This window comes from Rhinolophus sinicus, chromosome 3 (genome assembly GCF_057876585.1).
Source record: "Rhinolophus sinicus isolate RSI-liver-muscle chromosome 3, RSI-T2T, whole genome shotgun sequence".
NCBI lineage: Eukaryota > Metazoa > Chordata > Mammalia > Chiroptera > Rhinolophidae > Rhinolophus > Rhinolophus sinicus.
In genome coordinates this window covers 137,563,116-137,585,176 of record NC_142503.1, presented here as the reverse complement: position 1 = coordinate 137,585,176, position 22,061 = coordinate 137,563,116, and the positions used below count along the sequence as shown (strand labels likewise).

General features: G+C 40.2%; 1 non-coding gene across 1 annotated transcript; it reads left to right on the top strand.

Annotated features, from left to right (window-relative positions):
• Positions 1-666: 666 nt before the first annotated feature.
• On the top strand, positions 667-773 carry LOC141570983 (U6 spliceosomal RNA). The gene has a single exon (XR_012495408.2). It is a non-coding gene; the product is annotated as a U6 spliceosomal RNA (small nuclear RNA).
• Positions 774-22,061: the final 21,288 nt, after the last annotated feature.

The window sequence follows — 22,061 nt, the reverse complement described above, 5'->3', positions numbered from 1 at the left end:
TGAGGCCAAAAAGGAACACCCACGGAGCCATAGGTAGGGGAGTCATACCACTATATTCTCTCTGGCGGCACTATACTCTCACTGGAGGCTGGATCCACACTGTCCACAAACCGCCATCCACGCTTGCCAGCCCAGCCGCCATCTTCTTGCTAGCCCCCATTCTTTCTTCTCTTCTCTCTCTCTCTGCTAGCGTAGCCACAGCAGTTATATTAGTGGCCAATGGCTCACTGGTTACAGCTGACGGCCAACTAGCCACAGCTGATGGCCATCCAATCACATTGATGGCCATTTACTACCTGAGCCAGCACCTGTCTATGTGAGGCCGAGAGCCTGGAAACTTCTTTCTGGGGCTCTGCCCCCACAGCCACCCAAGAGATCTCAAGCCTTCTGGGACATAGTGCTATGGAAAACAAGACCACAAACTCAGAACGAAAAATAAGGTCTTTCATGTACTGAAAACCCACATTCAGGAAAGACATGAAGGGGGCACTCATCAGCCAAGAGGTGGGTGCCTTAACACACCGGCTTTCCAGGCTTTCTTTTATATAGCGATACAACCCAAAATCCCCTTGGAGAACTGAAGGGGAGGTCTTGTGATTCTCAACAGGAGAGGGGATGGAAGACCCCGTGGTCATTAAGTTAGCGCACTTCCAAAAGGCTATTTGTGTGCTTGCTTCGGCAGTACATATACTAAAATTGGAACGATAGAGGGAAGATTAGCATGGCCCCTGCGCAGGGATGACACGCAAATTTGCGAAGTATTCCACATTGTTTTTAGATTGTTTTGTACACCTGTGGGGACAGAGCCCCAGAAAGCAGTTTCCAGGCTCCCGGCCTCACATGGGAAGGTGCTGGCTCAGGTAGTAAATGGCCATCAACTGTGATTGGATGGCCATCAGCTGTGGCTAGTTGGCCATCACCTGTAACCAGTGAGCCATTGGCCACTAATGTAACTGCCATGGCTACACTAGCAGAAAAAATGGGGGCTAGCAAGAAGATGGTGGCTGAGACTGCAAGCGGTGCAGTGAGGGTTGCGAACAGTGTGGCTCCTGCTTCCTGTTTCTCCAACCCAGCTGCCAGCGAGAATATAGTAGTATGACTCCCCTGCCTATGGCTCCGTGGGTGTTCCTTTTTGGCTTCACCGTGTCCTGCGTTCTTATGTGAGGAACGGAAGCTGAGACCCCGCCTGGCACCCTGCACGACAACACCTGAAACTAATTAAAAAAAAAAAAAAAAGGCTATTTGAAATGAGTTCTGATTTCATATATTTGAAAGTGGTCACAGTGGTTCTGAAGCTCTAGTCTTTTTGAGACTCACCTTTCTTTCTCTGACTCACAGGTTTGTGTTGTGTCCTCTGTTTGGGAGTTGGTTGACATGACCTCCTAGTTCTGCCCCTATAGAATCACCAATGAACGCTCCTGCCCCTCCCCGGGAACAGGGTAGGTTCTGGAAAACTTCAGGTACCTGTGCCTCCAGAGCAGTGGGCAGAGGACAGAGCAGTGACGCCCCACACACGAGGCCCAGGCTCCACTTTAGGACACACGCACTGCACCATTCCTTTCCCCTAGTTGTGGTTGTTTTCTCTGCATGAAATTCAGCTCAAGGCTATGTCTTTCCTTTTTTGTTCTGTCTGAGCCCTTTCCCTCCAGTTCCACCTTTTCTCTGCCCCTCAACTCATTGCTGATCCCCCCCCATCTCCAGCTCAACACCTGGGGTTGGGATAGCGCCCTAGGGATGCCAATAAAGTTTCAGAGTATCTGCCCAGCACCTGAAGTGGTGTAAGCTGGGGAGTGTGCGTCAGCTTGGCAATTGCTCCTGCCAGGCCTATGACCCCCGATGGCTTCCCTAGAATCCATCCCTTGTCTCTCCATTTATGCTCTGGACCAAACCTACCCCAGCTTCTGGATGCTCATTGGGACAGGTCACCTGCTATTTCATGCCCCATGGCTTTGCTCATTCTATTCCTTTTGCCAAAAACAAATTTTCTGATGAATCCATGTTCTGCTTTAAGGCTCAACTCAAATGCCACCATACAAGTAAATCTTCCCTCGATCTACCCCTAGGCTACTCTGTTGCCCACGGAACTTTTTATCACTATCACAGGAGTCATGTCTCTGGTTTCACACCGCTCTCCGCCACTAGAGGGCGTGCTCTCTGGAATGGTCTGGGTAGAATTGATCTGTGGATCTCCAGTGTCACTCACTGAGTATTTGTAATTGCTGTTGGCCCTCACCCAGAATGGATTCTTAGTCTGGGGTGTGAGCCTGCGGAGAAGGTCCCAGACTCCCCAGAGACAATGGCATACCTGCATACCAATGAGTAGTGGGTGGTGGTACTGTCCTGCCTCCCCTCCTTTGTCAGAGCACAACCCCATCCTGCTGCAGGTCCTGTAGTGCCATGCTGGCTGCAAGACAGGGGACTCCTCACCTCTGAGAAAACAACGGCTTAGCCCATTGGCACCCATTGGCTGGAGCAGTAACCCCTGGCTGGCATCTGATTGCTTTCTCTCCAGCCCTGGGCAGCTGTCTCCTATAGTTGTCCAAGCCTACTATGGCTTTATAGACTACTCTTGCTGCACTAAAGAGAGCCCTAGAGAGCAGGCTTAGAGTGGGAAGCCAGGGCTGGGGCATCCTTCCCGTCTTCCTCTCTCTCCCTCCTCCTGGCTGGTTGCAGCTGTGCTGCGTGATGTGGAACTGAGCACAGTCTTAATTACCGCTCAGCCCTGCTCATTAATGTCTCTGGAAGCCAGAGAAGCCCTGAGTTAGAAGTCTCCATTGCAGTGGGGGCGAGGGCCCCAGATTTCCTGGGTGATTGCTAGTCCCACTTCTTGTGGATTGGGTCTGTGTGACTTGGGATCCTTTTGGACCTCCAAAGGGGATGCCCCTCCCTGGGATGGGTTAAGGGCTGGTGCTGGAGGGAAGAGAGGGAAGGCTAGGCCTCTTCGTGGGCTTTCACTTGTGTGCACAAAGCATCGCGGGAATAGCACTGCAAGCAGAGAGATGAACAAATGATTAAATAAACCAAATGTGCTCAAATCCAGCACACTGATGACTTATCTATCTTCGAAGCGACTTAAGCAAGGAGCCTGGTGCATTGTTCAGCCAATCTTTCTTTTTTTCTTCTTTTTTTTGTAACAGAAATGGAATAAAGAACTGTGAAGTGCCTGAATACTGGACAAAAGGAAGCTGAGTGAAGGAGGAGAGGAGGGGCGGACACTGGAAATTATAAACCCATAGGCCTGGCTTTAACATTTGGGGAAACTCCTTCACAAATATCAACTTGTAAACACTCTAGAAGATCAAATGAAATAATACACGTGAAAGCACTTTCTGAACTGTAAAGGGCTATAGAAATATAAGGTGTTACGTTATTATGTAATATTTCTGCTCAGTGCAGACTATAAAACAGATGCTACGGGGAGGCTGGAGATTTATGATAATGGCTCATCACTGGCAAGGCACTCACACAATTTGGGCTGTTTCATTTAATTAGTCACTGCCTCTCGTATAGACTACTGCAGAAGCCTTCTAAGCGGCTTCCCACCTCCACCTTCTTGATTGTTTCATTCATCGTATATGCCACTGCTGGGTTCATTTTCCGATGCACTCTGATCAAATACTTGCAATATTCCTCTTGCCGACTGCATAGATCCTGGAAACCCTGGCTTAGCAGTCAAGATCCTCCATAATCGGGTCCCACATGACTGTCCCAACCTGATTTCCCTCCTTCCATCCGGGCAGACGTAGGCTCAGAAAGATCAAGTCACTTTTCCAAGACCACACAGATACCAAGTGACAGATCCTGAAATCAAGCCCTCAAACCCTGAACACCTGACTCCAAAACTAATGCTCTTTCTAGTCCATCACTTTTTCACTTTGATGGATACAGCTGCAATGAGGATCTTCCCACATACAGCTTTTTTCTTCTTTAAAAAAATTTCCTCAGGACAAATTCCTAGGAGTGGGGTTACCAGGTCAACAGACATTAATATTTTTATGACTGCATGAATTAACATTACGCTTTGCAAAAGGGCTAAGCTGATTTATATTTTAGCCAGTGATATAAATATATACAAGTTTCACCAGACACTCCTCTCTATTGGGGATAACATTTGAATAAATTACTAATTGAATAAGTTATTTCTTTGTTTTAATTTGAATTTCTTTTGACTATTAAGATGGAATATTTTCCATGCACCAGTTCACAATTTCTATTTTGTCTTGTATGAATTATGTGTTCATATCTATGGCTCACATAATTATTCAAGTCTTCATGTTTCAGAAGCTGCAATGTAAAAAAAAATAAAAGAAAAGCCAGTCTTGAAGGGCAGATAGGGTACACTCGGTGAAATCAGAGCAGAGGTCTCTATCTGATAAACGCATGCAAATAAGCTGTATCTTGAGTAAATCTTTAAAACAAAATTGAGGTCAACTAACTTAAAATACTAGTCTACATTTAAAGGGAGAACTTAGGAGACAGCAAATCCTGGACTCAGACTATACTTGTCCTGACCGTGTCATTGTGTTGTAACACAAACATTTATTATTTAATTTCTGAATCATTTTGGTAACTATGTAATTGTCCTAAAACAGCAACGCTTTCTTTTTTTATGTTATGTTATGTTAAAAATTAATTTTTGACCAAGTTGAGCATATACATGGAATAAAAGTCAAAAGATATAAAAAGGATATACAGTGGAAACATCTCCCACTTTCCCATCTTCTAATCCCGGTTTCCCTCCTGGGAGACAGACAGTATTATCAATTCCTTGTGTATTTTCCCAGGAATATTTCAGGCATATGTGAGTCTACATGTATATTTTCAATAGAAAGGATAGCATACAATACATGCTGATTTGTACTTTGCTGATTTGGAGAACATTCCATATCCGCTTAAATATATTTTTAGAAAGCTTAAATACATTTTTAAAATGATAGTGTCCAATGGGTGTGCTCTATTCCATGAAAACCCAGTAAATAAAAATCTACATATATCAAGCAAGTGTTTGTGAGGTATTTACTTCACAAACCAAGCTTTTATGTGTGTAGAAATCCTCTATTAAGCCAACTTCACACATTTCAGTTTTGATTCATTTCATTGAATTTATGTTTATATATTTATGACAGAAACATTCCATGAGAAGCAAGGTCCATTTAAGTCAGAAATTATGTTTTAAGCAAATCTATTGTTAAAGAGTATACTTTGGTCAAAATGATATATCCTGATCTTGTCAAAAAGCAGTTGTGTGTTTGAAAAAGTTGATCTTATATATTTCTTGTATCTTTTTAAAAACCACAAATGTAATAATTCTGCCTTCTCATTTATTTAACAAACATCAATGGCATGAAGCGTAAAGGAAAAGACGTTCAATATGAGTTGACAGGAGATACACTGTCCAGGGTCCTCTGGACTACGTGGTAGGGCCCAGCCTCCCAAGCTCTTTTGTCCTAATCCAGCGCGAGACTAGAATTTTACCCTGGATCACGTCAAAGGGTTGGGACCTACCCTACAAATATCCCCAACTTTTTTCCAATACTGACCCCAGGGCCTGTGTCTGTGGGGTTATTGAGAACTGTCCTGTGCTTCAGCCTATGGCATCTTTAGGGGTGTAAGTCTCACGTGTTTACTACCTGTTGTGTAAAAGCAGCTTTCTTTCTTTGCTCCAAAATGGTTTTGGGGCAGCAAATTGGCATTATCTGCGGAATGAGTCATTGTTCACCCTATCTGTGTATGGTATAATCTTTTAAACTATGATCTTACGCCTCTTTGGAATTTATCTTTCCAAACCTAGGGACTCAGCCCTTCTAAATACCTGCTTTCTAATTGTATAGTTAGAAAGTATCATACAAGTAACTTTATTTGTTCATTTGTTCATGTAGTATTCACATCTTCTCCCAATCTTTGTTCAAATGTTACCTCCTCAATGTGGCCTACCTTGATTACTCTATTTAAAATTGAAACATTTCCTCCTCCTGTACCCCCTTATGCTCCTTATTCTGCTCCATTTTTCTATATTAGTTGGCACCTTCTAAAACTATATGTTCTTTTCTTATTTATTACGCATATTCTTTATTGTACATCTCTTTCTTCCAGGATGTAAGCTCCATTTTGTCTGTTGAATTGCTGATGTGTCCCAAGAATCTAGAACAGTGCCTGGGACATAGTAGTTCCTCCATAAATACAGTATTTGTTGAAAGAAAATGGTGTGAGCTCCTGCTATGTATAAGACACTGGGCAAAGCATGTTGAGGCCTCCAAGGATGAATCTCCTGTGAATCCTAACCTCAAAGAGCCCAGAGTCTAGCCCTGGAGCTGAGACATGGCACTAATAACTACAGTCCAAGACAGAAACTACAGTACAGAAAAAGAGCTATACGGTTAGAGGAAGAGAAAGAGAAAGCTTTCAGGCATGAAAAAGCTGAGGAGAGGGGATGGCCGGTTAGCTCAGTTTGTTAGAGCGTAGTGCTGGTAACACCAAGGTTGCTGATTCGATCCCCACATGGGCCACTGTGAGCTGCGCCCTCCTTAAAAAAAAAAAAAATGTGAGGGGAGGCATGAGCAGAGACATGGCATGGGCTGAGGAGTCAAAGACAGCAACTGAGTCCTGAGTCTGCCCTAATTGAATGAGGTTGGCTTGTTATAAGCTCCTCATCTGCAGATCGAGGGTCAAAATATTTATCTTAGAAGAATCATAAGGGCCAAAGGAGATAATGCCTATGCATAGCCAATGGTGGAGAGCATCTGGTATGAAGTTCATGATGAACTAATAGTGTCCATCAACAGGGAAGCATGAATTATGACATATAATAAATATTATAAATCATTAAAATGATAATTACAAGGGATGTGTAGTAGCATGAAAACCAGCCTATGACTGCCATTAAGTAAAAAACAGGCAGACCATAAAATTGTCCATGATTACAACTGGGTAAAAATAATTCAAAATCGGGGCCGGCCCGGTGGCTCAGGCGGTTAGAGCTCCGTGCTCCTAACTCCTAAGGCTGCCGGTTCGATTCCCACATGGGCCAGTGGGCTCTCAACCAGGTTGCCAGTTCAATTCCTCGAGTCCCGCAAGGGATGGTGGGCAGTGTCCCCTGCAACTAAAATTGAACACGGCACCTTGAGCTGAGCTGCCGCTGAGCTCCCGGATGGCTCAGTTGGTTGGAGCCTGTCCTCTCAACCACACGGTTGCCGGTTCGACTCCCGCAAGGGATGGTGGGCTGTTCCCCCCTGCAACTAGCAACGGCAACTGGACCTGGACCTGAGCTGCGCCCTCCACAACGAAGACTGAAAGAACAACAACTTGAAGCTGAACAGAACCCCCTACAACTAAGATTGAAAGGACAACAATTTGACCATTGCTCCCCCAATAAAGTCCTGTTCCCCTTCCCCAATAAAATCTAAATATATATATATATATATATATATATATATATATATATATATATATATATATAAAACTTAAAAAAAAAAAAAATTCAAAATCGGCACAAAATTAAATCAATTCTAGGATTAGTCTGGTAGGAATGAGAATCAATTTACCTAAATATGCTCCTTTGATTTTTGTAATTCTGATTTTTTTGTCAGCATTTAATTTTGATACATGTCAAACTTACAGAAAAGTTGCACAATATATACGAGGAATTTCCAAATGCTTTTTCCCCCATCACCAATTATTTGCATGTTTGCATCCCCTCCCCCCCCTCTCTCTCTCTCTCTCTCCTCTCTCTCTCTCTCTCCCTCTTCCTCCCTCCCTCCCCCCTCCTTCTCTCTCCATATATGCATGCATTTCCTAAGAATAAGGACATTCCCTTATATAACCACAGGATAGATTTCCTACTGTTTTTACCGATAAAAAGGCCTAGAAAGTATATCTTTTTGTCCTGAGATCCTGGGCTACAGTCTCACTAGGTTCAGGATGCAAAGCTCTTCTCTGCAGTCTTTGGGCCTCTCACATCTGGAATTACAAGTAAACCACCAGGTCAGTCATGCTGCAGGTGGGGAGGGCCCCCTTAAAGTGCCTGGGAAGCAGAGTGGTATATTGTGCTTTGCCAGGTTGCATGGGGGAGGGTCTGAGATGGAGCCACCCCGGGGAGGCTCCTGTTTCAGGACCGGAATCCTGCAGGTGTAGGGCCAAAGAGATTTCTGTGACTCAGGAAACTTGGCCACTTGAACTGAGCTTCCCTGGGGAATGGAATCTCAAGGTAAACTCACTTAGCTGCCTACAGGCTCCCCACCCAGAGTCTGCTGAAAATGTTTCTTCAAATCACTGAGCTCGGAGGACCAATCTACAAGTGCTGAAGCCAGAGGTGGTTAAACAAGAGTCTGTCCTTTGAACTCCTAAGCTTAGAGCCGCTGTTACACAAGGAGGATTGTTTTTATTGGAGAAATGAGTCTGTGCGGAGGGGCCCTGGACAGTGACTAATGTAGCAGCCAGGTAGAAGGATGGAAGAGGTTTCCCATTAGCTTAGGGATAAGGGCCTGCACACATATAATCAATTCATACACACTATGACCAGGGAACCAGTCTACCCCACTCTTTCCTCAGTCCTTCAGAGTTACCAGACCCAGGGTGTTCCTGTCTCCATATTTGCAGCCTTCCCCTCATGCCCAGCCAGGACAAGCGCAAGCAGAACAGATCCCACACTCTGCAGCCCATGGGAAGGAAGTTAGCATTATTCCAAGCCCTCACCTCCACCCCCATGGGTCTGGCTCTGGCCTTGAGGCCCAGGCCTGGTCCCATCCAAGGCCCAGGGTTAATGAATGGCCTTGCCCTTACTACGACCTTCCCTCCACCCTGGGGCGCTCCTTCTCCCCCTGGATCTGTTACTGTTAACTCTGTGATTTGGAGGTGTCGGCCTTTCTGCATCTGTTTCCCCATCTATAAAAAACAATGACGTTTACCTCAGAGGGTGGTGGTGAGGGAGAAAAGAGACCTTACATGTGAAAGCACATGACTAATTGGGGCAAGTGTTAGTCAAATCTCAAGCTTGCCCATGGGAGCAGCCAGTCTGACCTCTCTTAATTTATACGCTGCGAGTGCCTATGCTGAAGGTCATAAGCTGCTCAGTCAATATCAATAGCTGAGGCTGATTTTTATTGAAAAGGTTATTGACTATTTTCACCTATCATATTGACAAAATTACTGACAGACCACAGGTTGCAGAGCCCTCTTATATACCAGAATTAGGAGAATAACTGGGCATAATCCTGATACCTGGATACAACAATTAGGAATATTTCGCACATTCCTTTTAAGTAAGCAATTCCCCTCATAGGAGTCAATCTATCAGAAATATTCACAAATGTGCACAAGGTCAAATGACAAAGGCATTCATTACAGCATTATTTGTAATAAAAAATATATGGAGGCAATCTGAATGTCTAAACTTAAGGAACTAAAGGAATTGTGGTGTTGTGATGTTGCCATGCTATGGGGGGCAGCTTTCAAAAATAAAGACAGATCCCAAAGCAACCTACAGATTCAATGGAATGCCTACCAAAAGTCTAACGGTATTTTTCATAGAACTAGAACAATCTTAAAGTTTGTATGGAACTACAGAAGACCCCAAATAGCCAAAGTTATCTTAAGAAAAAAGAACAAAGCCAGAGGCATCACACTTCCTGATTTCAAACTGTATTATAAAGCTATAGTAATAAAAACAGATTGGTATTATTGCTGGAAGATGGGTTCTTGGTATTGCCACAGGAAAGAATTCAAGGATGCACTGAATAAGCCAAACAAGCAGTGGAGGTCAGGAAAAGAGCAACTGCCCCTTAGAATAAGGAAGCCTAGGAATTTCTTATTTTCAAAATGAGAGCACAAAATATTTAAGTTTTTGGAGTGGTGTTACAGGCACACCTAGGCAGGTCCTCACTGACCACTCCTTCCCATCAGGAGTTGGGATTCCCTTGTACTTATTTGGGCCTTGTCAGAACTGCCATGGTGACACAGGGGATAGAGATTTTCCTGCCTGCAATGCTAATAATATTAGAATCCATTATAATTAGCTAAAGTTCACCTTGAGGGGCAACATGGCATCCTGGATCTGTTCTCAGCTACCGAAATCTAGTCTGGCTGGTCTGGTAGCTGCACTTTTTCTTAAGAATGATCTCATCTCCTCCCTCCTTTGTCCACCCTTACTTCCTCCTTCCTTTCTTCCCCCTCTTTCTGCAGCCCTATTCTTTTTGCCTATGGTCACGGTATTGGCATAAAAATAGACAAATAGATCCATGGAACAGAATAGAGAGCCCAGATATAAAATCATGCCTATACGGTAAATTAATTTACAACAAAGAAGCCAAGAATAGGGGCACCATTTGGCTCAGTTGGTTAGAGCATGAGCTCTGAGTGGTAGGGTTGCCAGTTCTATTCCCACATGGGCCAGTGAGCTGCACCCTCCACAACTAGATTGAAGACAGCGAGTTGCTGCTGAGCTCCCGGAAGGGTGGCTGGATCGCTCAGTTGGTTAGAGCACGAGCTCTCAACAACAAGGTTGCCAGTTCAAGCGACTGGACTTAGAGCTGAGCTGCGCCCTCCACAACTAGATTGAAAGACAACGACTTGGAACTGATGGGCCCTGGAGAAACATACTGTTCCCCAATACTCCCCAATACAATTAAAAAAAAAAAAGGAGCCAAGAATATACAATGGGGAAAGGACAGTCTCTTCAATGGTGTTGAGAAAAGTGGACAGCCACATTCAAAAAAATGAAACTGGACCCAAATCTTACACCATACATAAAAATCAACTCAAAATTAATTAAAGATTTGACTTGAATATAAAACCTGAAACCATAAAACTCCTAAAAGAAAACATAGGAGGTAAGCTCCTTGACATTGGTCTTGGCAAGTATTGTTTTTGGATTTGACACAAAAAGAAAAGGCAACAAAAGCAAAAATAAACAAGTGGGACTACATCAAACTAAAAAGCTTCTGCACAGCAAAGGAAACCATTAACAAAATGAAAAGGCAACCTATGTAATGGGAGAAAATATTTGTAAATCATACTCTGATAAGGGATTAATATCCAAAATATATAAGGAACTCATACAACTCAATAGCAACAAAACAAACAAACAAACAAACAAAATTTGGTTAAAAAATGGGCAGAAGAACTGAGTATTTTCCCAAAGAAGACATACAAATGCCCAACACGTACATAAAAAGATGCTCAACATCACTAATCATCAGGGAAATGTAAATGAAAACCACAATGAGATATCACCACACTTTACAATGGCTGCCATAATAAATAAATAAATAAATAAATAAATAAATAAATAAATAAATAAATAAAACAAGAAATAGCAAGTGTTGGCGAAGATGTGGAGAAAAGGGAACACTTGTGCACTGCTGGTGGGGATGTAAGTGGGTGCAGCCACTATGGAAAACAATATGGAGGTTCCTAAAAAAAATTAAAAATAGAACTACCATATGGTCCAGCAATTCCATTCTGAGTATTCATCCAAAGAAAATGAAAGAGATACTTGCAACCCCTTGTTCATTGCATTATTATTTACAATAACAAAGACATGAAAACAACTTAAGTGCCCATCAATGAATGAATGAAGAAAATGTGATATATGTATACAATGGAATATTATTCATCCATAAAAAGAAAAAGATCCTGCCATTTGCAACAACATGGGTGGACCTTGAGGGCATTATGCGAAGTGAAATAAGTCAGACAGAAAAAGACAATACTGTATGATCTCACTTATTTGAGGTTGCCAGAGGTACAGATTGGGTGAAGTTGGCCAAAAGGTAGAAACTTCCAGTATTGAGATGAATAAGTTCTAGGGAATGTAATGTACAGCATGATGACTATAGTTCACAATATTGTATATTTGAAAGTTGCTAAGAGAGTAGATTTGAAAAGTTTTCATCACAAGAAAACAATTTGTAACAATAGGAGGTGATGCATGTTAACTAAACTTACTGTGGTGATCATTTTGCAGTATATACATATATCAAATCATTATGTTGTACATGTAAAATGAATACAATGTTATCTGTCAATTATATCTCAAAACTGGAAAATAAGATCAAATTCCAGTCTTGCTCCAGTTTAGAACTCCCCAGTACTCCCAAGGCTCTTTAGATGACCTCCAATGCGCCAGCCCTACCTCACCCTCCACATGCTGTCCTCCAACCCCAACAAACTCCCTTCACTATCACAAACATGTAGATCATAATTAGTTGTACCAATCTCACTAACACTTTTCACAGATCCACAGTAGAAAGCATAACTGAAAAATACGTTGTAACCCACTAGGGCAAAATATCCTACGACTTAAGTCCATATCCGGCTACTGCCTAATTCCCTAACCTTAGAAAATCTTTTCATGGCATTTCACCCAATGATGATGACAGAAGTAGCTAGAGGTACTACAATAAATTCCATATTTATCAGAGCATAAAATACATTGAAGTGGTAAATACACTAATGTTTTACAATGATGAAAAAATGACAGATTACTGTGTAGTGACGTAGAAAGATTTTATGTTTTTAAGCAAAAATGGCATGTTACAGAATTGCTTTCTTGTGTTTTTTTTTCAAGGAGGGCACAGCTCACAGTGTCCCATGCGGGGATCGAACTGGCAACCTTAGTGCTACTAGCACCATGCTATAACCAACTGAGCTAACCGGCCACCCCAGAGTTACTTTCAATGATCCAAAACAGTGCCTAGCACATAGTAGGTAATGAACAAATACTTACTGAATTAAAAGAATACAATTGTAGACTGTTTTTTGTTTTTTTTTAAATTACCACCCCAACGCCACTTATAAACAAACCCATATATTTTCGTGTGCCTAAAAAAAAGGTCTGGAAGGACAGTAACCACTGTTAACTGTGTTTACCCTTGGGATATGAGCAGCTTTAACTTTCCCTGGCTCTGGTCTACAGAGCCCACATCATGTAAGTTGAGGCTGCAGTGGGCAGCCCATGCACATACCTGGTAACTCCCAGGAGGTGGTATTGGAGGGGCCTTTAGTCCTGTTCTTTCAGTGGGAAAGAACAGAAAAGCCCAACCACTACTCAAGGTAACTTGCAGGGTCAGAGAGACAAAAGTCAAAGACAAGATGTGTCGTTATTGGGGCGGCCGGATGGCTCAGTTGGTTGAAGCATGAGCTCTGAACAGCAGGGTTGCAGGTTCGATTCATGCATAGGTCAGTGAGCTGTGCCCTCCACAGCTAGATTGAGGACAACGAGCTGCTGCTGAGCTTTCGGAGGGGTGGCCAGATGGCTCAGTCGGTTGGAGCACGAGCTCTGGGCAACAGGGTTGCCCATTAGATTCCCTCATGGTATGGTGGGCTGTGTCCCCTGCAACTAAAGATTGAGAGCAGCAACTGGACTTGGAGCTGGGCTGCACACTCCACAGCTAGATTGAAGGACGATGACTTGGAGCTGATGGGCCCTGGAGAAACACACTGTTCCCCAATATCCAATATTCCCAAATAAAAATTGGGAAAAAAAATGGTGTGCAATTATTCAGGACACTGCTTTATTTATACCTAAGGAGAGACACGGGAGTACGAAACCCCAGGGGCCTAGGCCTTGGGCAGGCCAGACACTGTGGGAGGGTGGCTTCTAAGACTTGGAGAACCCAGGCCAAGGCCAGCTCATATGCCCTGAGCAGGGGGTCATGCTTCAGCGGCTGAATCTGAAAGTCTCAGGTTTCTGTGCTCAAAGCTTAAGGGAGAAAAAGGGGTGTCATTCGGAGTCAGCTCTCGGGTATGTGTGAGGCGCCAGGGCAAGGTCAGAGGAACTCTTGGATCTGGGTGAGAGGTCACTTAAGAGCAGCAGGGTCCTGAAGGGGATAGGCAGGCCTCCCTGAGATTTGAGAAGTGGGTACAAAACAGTATGGCTTTGGAATAGTCAGAAGGAATTTTTCAACATTTAGGAGACATAAAATAGTTTGGGGACTTCTAGAGGAAGGGGTCACAATTTGCTTCCAATTTGCCAGGATGACGTCTGCCTCAGTCTGCTCAGGCTACTATAACAAATTACAATAGACTGGGTGGCTTAAACAACAGACATGGCACAGTTTTGGAGGCTGGGAAGTCTAAGATGAGGGTGCCAGCTTGGTTGAGTTCTTGGTGAGGGTCCTCTTCCTGGTTTGCAGAGACACCTTCTTGTATCCTCACGTGGTACACAGCGGCTCTGGTCTTTTTCTCTTCTTATAAAGACACAAATCCCACTATCACATTGGGAGTTAGGGCTTCAACATATGAATTTGGGGGATATACAAATATTCAATCCATAACAGGGTCTGAGTGACTGCAGTGCAATCAAGAGCTTACAAACACTCCCAGGCCTGTCAGAGCAGATAGCATCCTGAGGCCAGGGTAAGGGCAAAGAGGCAAATGTCCACCCCAACGCCTTCCAGGCTCTCAGAGGCAAGGCAGATCCCAGTGGTTTCCCCATCATGCTCCAACAGATCTGGTCCTTTCCAAAGGTAAGGGCTGGAGGTGATGTAAGCAAGCCAAGACCCCAGCAGGGGACAGACAGAAGGACCTCTCAGGCATTTAGGTCAGGATTGCTGGGAGGCTGGAAAAGCTGGAAGCCTAGGGAATCTCTGCTTTACAAGCCATGACTAACTTGTAAAGCCTATCAAAGCTGTACTTGGATATATGTTATCATATTTAATCCTCATAACAATACTGAAAGAGGCATTTGTTTATCAATCAATAAGTCCATTTTCACCAAGGAAAACCCATTTTAACATTCATTATGATAATTAGTGAAAGACCAGATACAGATAAGCTATAGAGATAGCTGAAGCACTTGTAATAGCCATCTCTGGAGTACGGACTTGATATTTTGAAATCACCTTTGTTGAGGTATGATTTACATATAATAAAATATACCCATTTTAAGTATATTAATTTCAGTGCACATCAAGTACATTAAAAGCAACTTGATAAGTTTTTCCAAAGGTATACACCCATATAACCATCATTCCAATGAGGACAGAGCATTTCCATCACCTGAGAAAGTTCCCTCATGCCTTTTTACAGTCAATTCTCCCACCTGCATTGTCACCAGGAAACCACAGATCTGCTTACTATAGCTTAATTTTGTCTGTTCTAGAATTTTATATAAATGAAATTATCCAATATGTACTCTTTTGTGTCTGGCTTCTTTCATTCAGCAAATATCTTTAAGATTTATATATGTTATATATCAGTAATTTGTTCTTTTAAACTATTGACTTATCTTTAATTGTATTGGCTATACTACAATTTATTTAGCCATTCTCCAATCAATGGATATTTTGGTTGTTTCTGATTACTGTGACTAAAACTGCTATGAATATTCATGCATAAATCTTTCAGTGGATATATATTTCATTTCTCTTGGATAAATACCACAGAGTGAAATTACTGTTATGTTATATATGTTAACTCTGTTTTTTTAAACTGCCAATCTGTTTTCCAAAATGGTTTTACCATTTAAGGCTCCCACCAGCAGTGAATGAGAGTTCCAATTACTCCATAACCTCACCAGTACTTGGCATTGTTAGTCTTTTTAATTTTAGCCATTCTGGTGGATATACATCTCATCATAATTTTAATTTGCATTTCTCTGTTGGCTAATGATACTGAGAATATTTTCATTAAACATTTATGTATCTTCTTTAATGAAGTGTCTATTCCAACTTGTGTCTGTTTATTTTTTACAATGTATTTTTAAAAGAAATTTCATTCAGCAAATTTTTACAGACGGGAATAGAGTAATTATGTTTTCCTTTTTATAGGGAAGGAAAGTAAGTCCAGAGGAAAAGACTTACCCAAGCTTTCTTACAATAGAAAACCAGCAGTTTGTGGCAGCAATTCCATGTTATTCTGATCAACTATCTGTACTGCAAAGGGAGGACTGTCATCTTCAAGCTGTGCTGCCTGGTAGGCTTTATCCAAGGTACTCAGATGTCTGAGCATGAACTATCTGTTATTTAAGCTTCTTGCCCAGTGAAAATAAAATTAAAAAGCAGACTTGCAACGAATTAATAGAAAGACATTTTATGTTCATGGATCAGAAGACTTAATATGATTGAGATACTAATGCTCCTCAAATTGATCTACAGATTCAACATAATCCATATCAAAATCCCAGCTGGATTTTTTAATAGAAATTGGTAAGCTGATTCTAAGGTTTGTATGGAAATTTCAGGGAGCCAGAGTTGCCAAAACAATCTTGGAAAAAAGAACAAAGTTGGAGAACTCACACTTCCCAATGTCAAAACTTACTATAAATTCATACTAATCAAGATAGTATGGTGCCAGCATAAGGATAGACATAGAGCAATAAAATAGAATTGAGAGTCCAGAAACAAACCTTTATATTTACAATCAATTGATTTTCAACAAGGGTGCCAAGACAATTCAATGGGGGAAAGAATAGCCTTTTCAACAAATGGTGTTGGGATAACTGGATATCCAATCTCAAAGGAATAAAGTTGGACTCCTACCTCCCACTTACATACACCATATATTTCTTAGGAGAAAATATAGGCATAAATCTTTGTGACCTTGGGGAGGGCAAAACACAAGTGACAGAAGAAATAAATAGATAAATTAAACTTTATAAAAATTAAAAACTTTTATGCTTCAAAGAACACCGTTAGGAAAGTAAAAAGACAAACCACAGAATGAGGTAAAGTATTTGCAAATCAGATGTCTCATAAGGGGCTTGTATCTAGCATATATAAAGAACTCTTACAACACAATAATAAATGACAAATAATCCAACTAAAACACATGAGCAAAGGATCTGAATAGACATTTCTCCAAAGAAGATGCAAATGACCACTAGCCATCAGGGAAATGCAAATCAAAACCACAATAAGATAACATTTCACACCCACTAGGATGACTACGATCAAAGAGACAGATAATAACTGTCCTCTAGGATGTCGAGAAATTGGAACCCACACACAGGGCTGCTGGAAAACAGCCTCGTAGTTCCTTAAAAGGTTAAACATAGAGTTATAACACCTAGGTATATAACCAAGAGAAATGAAAACATACGTCCACAAAAAAACTTGTACATGAATGCTCATAGTAGTGTTATTCATAATAACCCCAAAGTAAAAACAACCCAAATAGCCATCAATTGATGAAAGGAAGGTAAAATTCCATACAATGGAATATTATTTAGCAATAAAAAGGACTTAATTACTGACATATACAACAACATGGATAAACCCTGAAAACATTAGGCCAAGTGAAAGAAGCCAGTCTCAAAAAACCACATATTGTATGATTCCATTTATGTAAAATGTCCAGAATGGGCAAATGTATAGAAAAGTAGATTTGTGCTTATTTAGATCTGGGGAGGGAGTTTTGGGGGAAATAGGGCATGGCTACTAATGGATACAGTTTCTTTTGGGGGTGATGAAAATATTCTAAAATTGATTGTGGTGATAGTTACAGAACTCTGTGACTATACTAAAAAACATTAAATATTATACTTTAAACAATTAGGTGCACTAAAAAACAATTGTGCAAATGTCCATTTTTATAAATTATTAAACAATTTATTAATTGGAAGATTATTTTATATAGTTATTTTATTATTTTATAAAGTACTTTTATTATAAGCCCAGAGTGCATAATGCAAAATGATACCACTATACAATACACTTCATATTGGTTAAGTTATTTGTTGAAATTATATCTGTATAGTGCATCGATCCTGCTTCAAAGGCAGGAAGGACTTCCAGTATGATCAACAATGTGTGGACTGAGAGACAGAAGAAAATAGAAAATATGCATAGAATTAGGTACAAAGTAAATGTGTTTTCCTCAGCATTTTATCCACATTATTGTTCTGACATGAAAGAACAGGTTCTAAACATTAAAACAAGCATACGCATAAAAACAAGGAAATGACACAATTTGTAAAACACATTTTCACACACACACACACACAAACACTCAAACTGGCAGCTGTGGTCACATCTAGAGGCAACTAGACAGTGTTGGTCGGGGACGCATCCCAGTTTCCCCAAGGAAAGGAACATTTCCTGATTTGCCATCTATGCAACCTTGCATCATTAGCACCCCTAACCTAAGTGCAGAGAGGGGAGGAACCACCAGTGTACACCAAGTTGTCTTTTTTCTTTCGGGGGGTGCCCCTGTGTTTCCAGGAGAAGGGTTGGAGGAGAAGGTGCAGGACATTCTCAGGGGTGCAGTAGAGGGTGCTCAGCTTGAAGGTGGCCTCAGCAAGCAGCACTGCCACCTTGTGGCTTTGGATGGTCCCTTATCCCACCTCTGGATAAGGCCCCAGGGACCCTCAGTGGGGCTCCTTCATATTCTTGGAAGAAAACATTGGGTAATTCAGTAACATTCCTTCAAGTATAATTTTTATTGTTCTTTCTTAATAAAAAGTAATTCATTTTCATGCTACAAACTTTAAAAAGTAGAAGTAGAGAAAAAGAAAATAATAATAATTACCTGTTAATTCAATCCTCAGAGATAACCAAGGTTAGGGACTTGGATGTATATCTTTCCAGTCTTTTTTCTAAGCTTTTTTTTTTTTAACAAAAATGGTATCATACAGTACATACTGTTAGTTTTCCCATAAACTAAATATATTACATGAGTATCTTTCCACTTGTTAAATATTGCTCTGGGCCACCTTTTTTTTAATTAAGGAAAAAAATTTAAATATACTAAAGTAGAGGGCATAGTAGAGGGGTTCCTATATACAAACCACCCAGCTTCAACAATTATCAACACATGGCTAAACCCAAAACATTTTTTTTATAGTTGCATGGTATTCCTTCTTTCTTTTGGTGACTGGTCCTAGTTCATTTAAAGTCATTTATTGTCAAGCATTTAAATTCTACCCATTTTTTCCTTGACATAATACTGGGATGAACATCTTTGTTTCTGAATCTTTACAAAAATTCATGATTATTTTCTTGGTTAAATTCCCAAGACAAAGTGGATATGAAGTTTGTAAGGTGCTTCATATATTACCAAGATATTTTCCAGAATGACTGAATTAAGAGCCATTTTAACTATAAAAAAATTGAGGACCTTCTCCCCATATGATAGTGAGGAGAAATTGGTAGAGAAAACTTACAATGATTGTTTAAAAATACTATAAATTCAGCAATCTTTTAAGGAAACAAGAAAATTCCCAAATAAGCAATCTAATTACACATAAAGGAACTAAAAAAAGAAGAACGAACAAAAACCAAGTAAAGAGAAGTTTAGGAAATTGTTAAGATCGAATGGAAATAAACAAAATAGAAATTAAAAGAAAAATAGAGACTATCAATAAAACTAACAGATGCTTCCTTGAAAAGATAAATAAAGTAGACAAACATTTAGCCAAACTTTTCAAGAAAAAAGAGAGCCCATATAAATAAAATCATAAATGAAAGAGAAGTTACAATCAACATCACAGAAATACAAAGAATCATTAAAAAATACTTTGAACAATCATATGCCAACAAACTCAACAATTTAAAGGAAATGAATAGATTTCTAGAAATATATAACCTTCCAAGACTGAACCAAGAAGAAATATAAAATTGAAACAGACCAATTACTAGCAATGAAATTGAAGCAGTAATCAAAAAACTCCCAACAAATAAAAGTTCAGATGGCTTCACAGGTGAATTCTACCAAACATTCAAAGAAGAATTAATATCTATCCTTCTGAAACTATTTCAAAAAATTGAAGAGGAAGGAATGCTTCAAAACTCATTTTGAGGCCAGCATTACCCTCACACCAAAATCAGATAAAAAGATTACAAAAAAAGAACATTATAGGCCAATATCCTTGATGAATGTAGATGTAAAAATTCTCAATGAAATATTAGCAAATCAGATTCAACAATACGTTAAAAAGATTATATGCCATGACCAAGTGGGAGTCATCCTAGGGATGTAAAGATGGTTCAACATCATAAATTAATTAACATGATATATTACATTAACGAAGTAAAGGACAAAAACTATATGATCATCTCAATAGATGCAGAAAAGGCATTTAACTAGATTCAACATCCTTTTATGATAAAAATTCTCAACACAATGGGTATAAAGGGACATAGCTCAACATAATAAAGACCATATATGACAAACCAACAGCTAATATCCTACTCAGTGGTGAGAAGCTGAAAGCCTTTCCTCTAAGATCAGGAATAAGACAAGGCTGCTCACTCTCACCACTTCTATTCAACAGAGTATTGGAAGTCCTGGCCACAGCAATCAGACAAGAGAAAGAAAAGGCATCCATATTAGAAAGGAAAAAGTAAAACTCTCATTATTTGTGGATGACATGATATTACACATAGAAAACCCTAAAGACTCCACCAAGAAACTACTAGAACTAATAAATGACTTCAGTAAAGCTGTAGAATACAGAATCAACATACAGAAATCTGTGTTTATATACACCAATAATGAACAACCAGAAAAAGAAATTATGAAAACAATCCTAGTTACAATTGCATCAAAAAGTATAAAATACCTAGAAATAAGTTTAACCAAAGAGGTGAAAGACCTGTACTTTAAAAACAATAAGACATTAAAGGAAGAAATTAAGCAAGATACAAATAAATGGAAGGATAAACTTTGCTCATGGACTGGAAGGATTAATATTGTTTAAATGTCCTTACTACCTAAACTAATATACAGCTTAAATGCAATCCCTCTTAAAATACCAATGACATTCTTCTCAGAATTAGAACAAATAATCCTAAAATTTATATGGAACCAAAAAAGCCCCTAAACAGCCAAAGAAATCTTGAGAAAGAACAAAGTGGGAGGTATTTTGCCCCCTGATATCAAACTATACTACAAAGGTACAATAATTAAAACAGTAGGGTATTGGCATTAAAAAAGATATATAGGTCAATGGAATAAAATAAAGAGCTCAGAAATAAACCTTCACTTATATAGTCAATTAATCTATGACAAAGGAAGCTAGAACATACAATGAGGTAAAGACAGTCTCTTTAATAAATGGTATTGGCAAAACTGGAAAGATAAATGCAAAAAAGAAAGAGAGAAAGAAAGAAAGAAAGAGAGAAAAAGAAAATAGTGGACCATTTTTTTTACACCATATACAAAAATAAACTCAAAATGGATTAAAGACAAATGCTAGACCTGAAACCATAAATCTCCTAGAAGAAAACATAGGCAGTAAACCCTTTGACATTGCTCTTAGCAATATCTTTTTGGATATATCTCCTCAAGCAAGGGCAATACAAGAAAAAATAAACAAATGGGACTACATCAAACTAAAAACTTTTTGCACAGCAAAGGAAATCATCAACAAAATGAAAAGACAACCTACTGAATGGGAGAAGATATTCACCAATGATACATCTGATAAGTGGTTAATATCCAAAAAATATAAGGAACTCTTACAACTTAACACCAAAAAGAGGGAAAAAAAATCCGATTAAAAAGTGGGCAAAGGAACTGAATAGATATTTCTCCTAAGAGGACGTACAGATGGCCAATAGACATATGAAAAAATGCTCAATGTCATATCAGGGAAATGCAAATTAAAACCACAGTGAGATATTACCTCACTGTGATATCTCACCTGTCAGGATGGCTATCATCAATAAATCAACAAATAACAAGGGCTGGCAAGAATATGGAGAAAAGGGAATCCCCACACACTGTTGGTGGGATTGTAAATTAGTGCAACCACTATGGGAAAAGTATGGAGATCCCTCAAAAAATTAAAGATAGAGCTGCCATACAATCCAGCAATTCCACTTCTGGGTGTTTATCTGAAGAGAACAAAGACACTAATTCAAAAGAATATATGCACCCCTATGTTCACTAAAGCATAGCTAGTAATAGCCAAGATATAGACACAATCTAGATATCCATTAATAGACAAATGGATAGAGAAGATGTGGTATATCAGGTAACCCCAGGGTAGTTACAGGTAGTTGTGACCTGGGCCTGCACTGGAGACCCTCCCATGAGACCCCAGAACCAACATACTTGGAGGTAGGACTTCGGACCACAGCAGAACATCACCCAATTAGCGCAAGTGGCACACCCAAAGAGCGGTC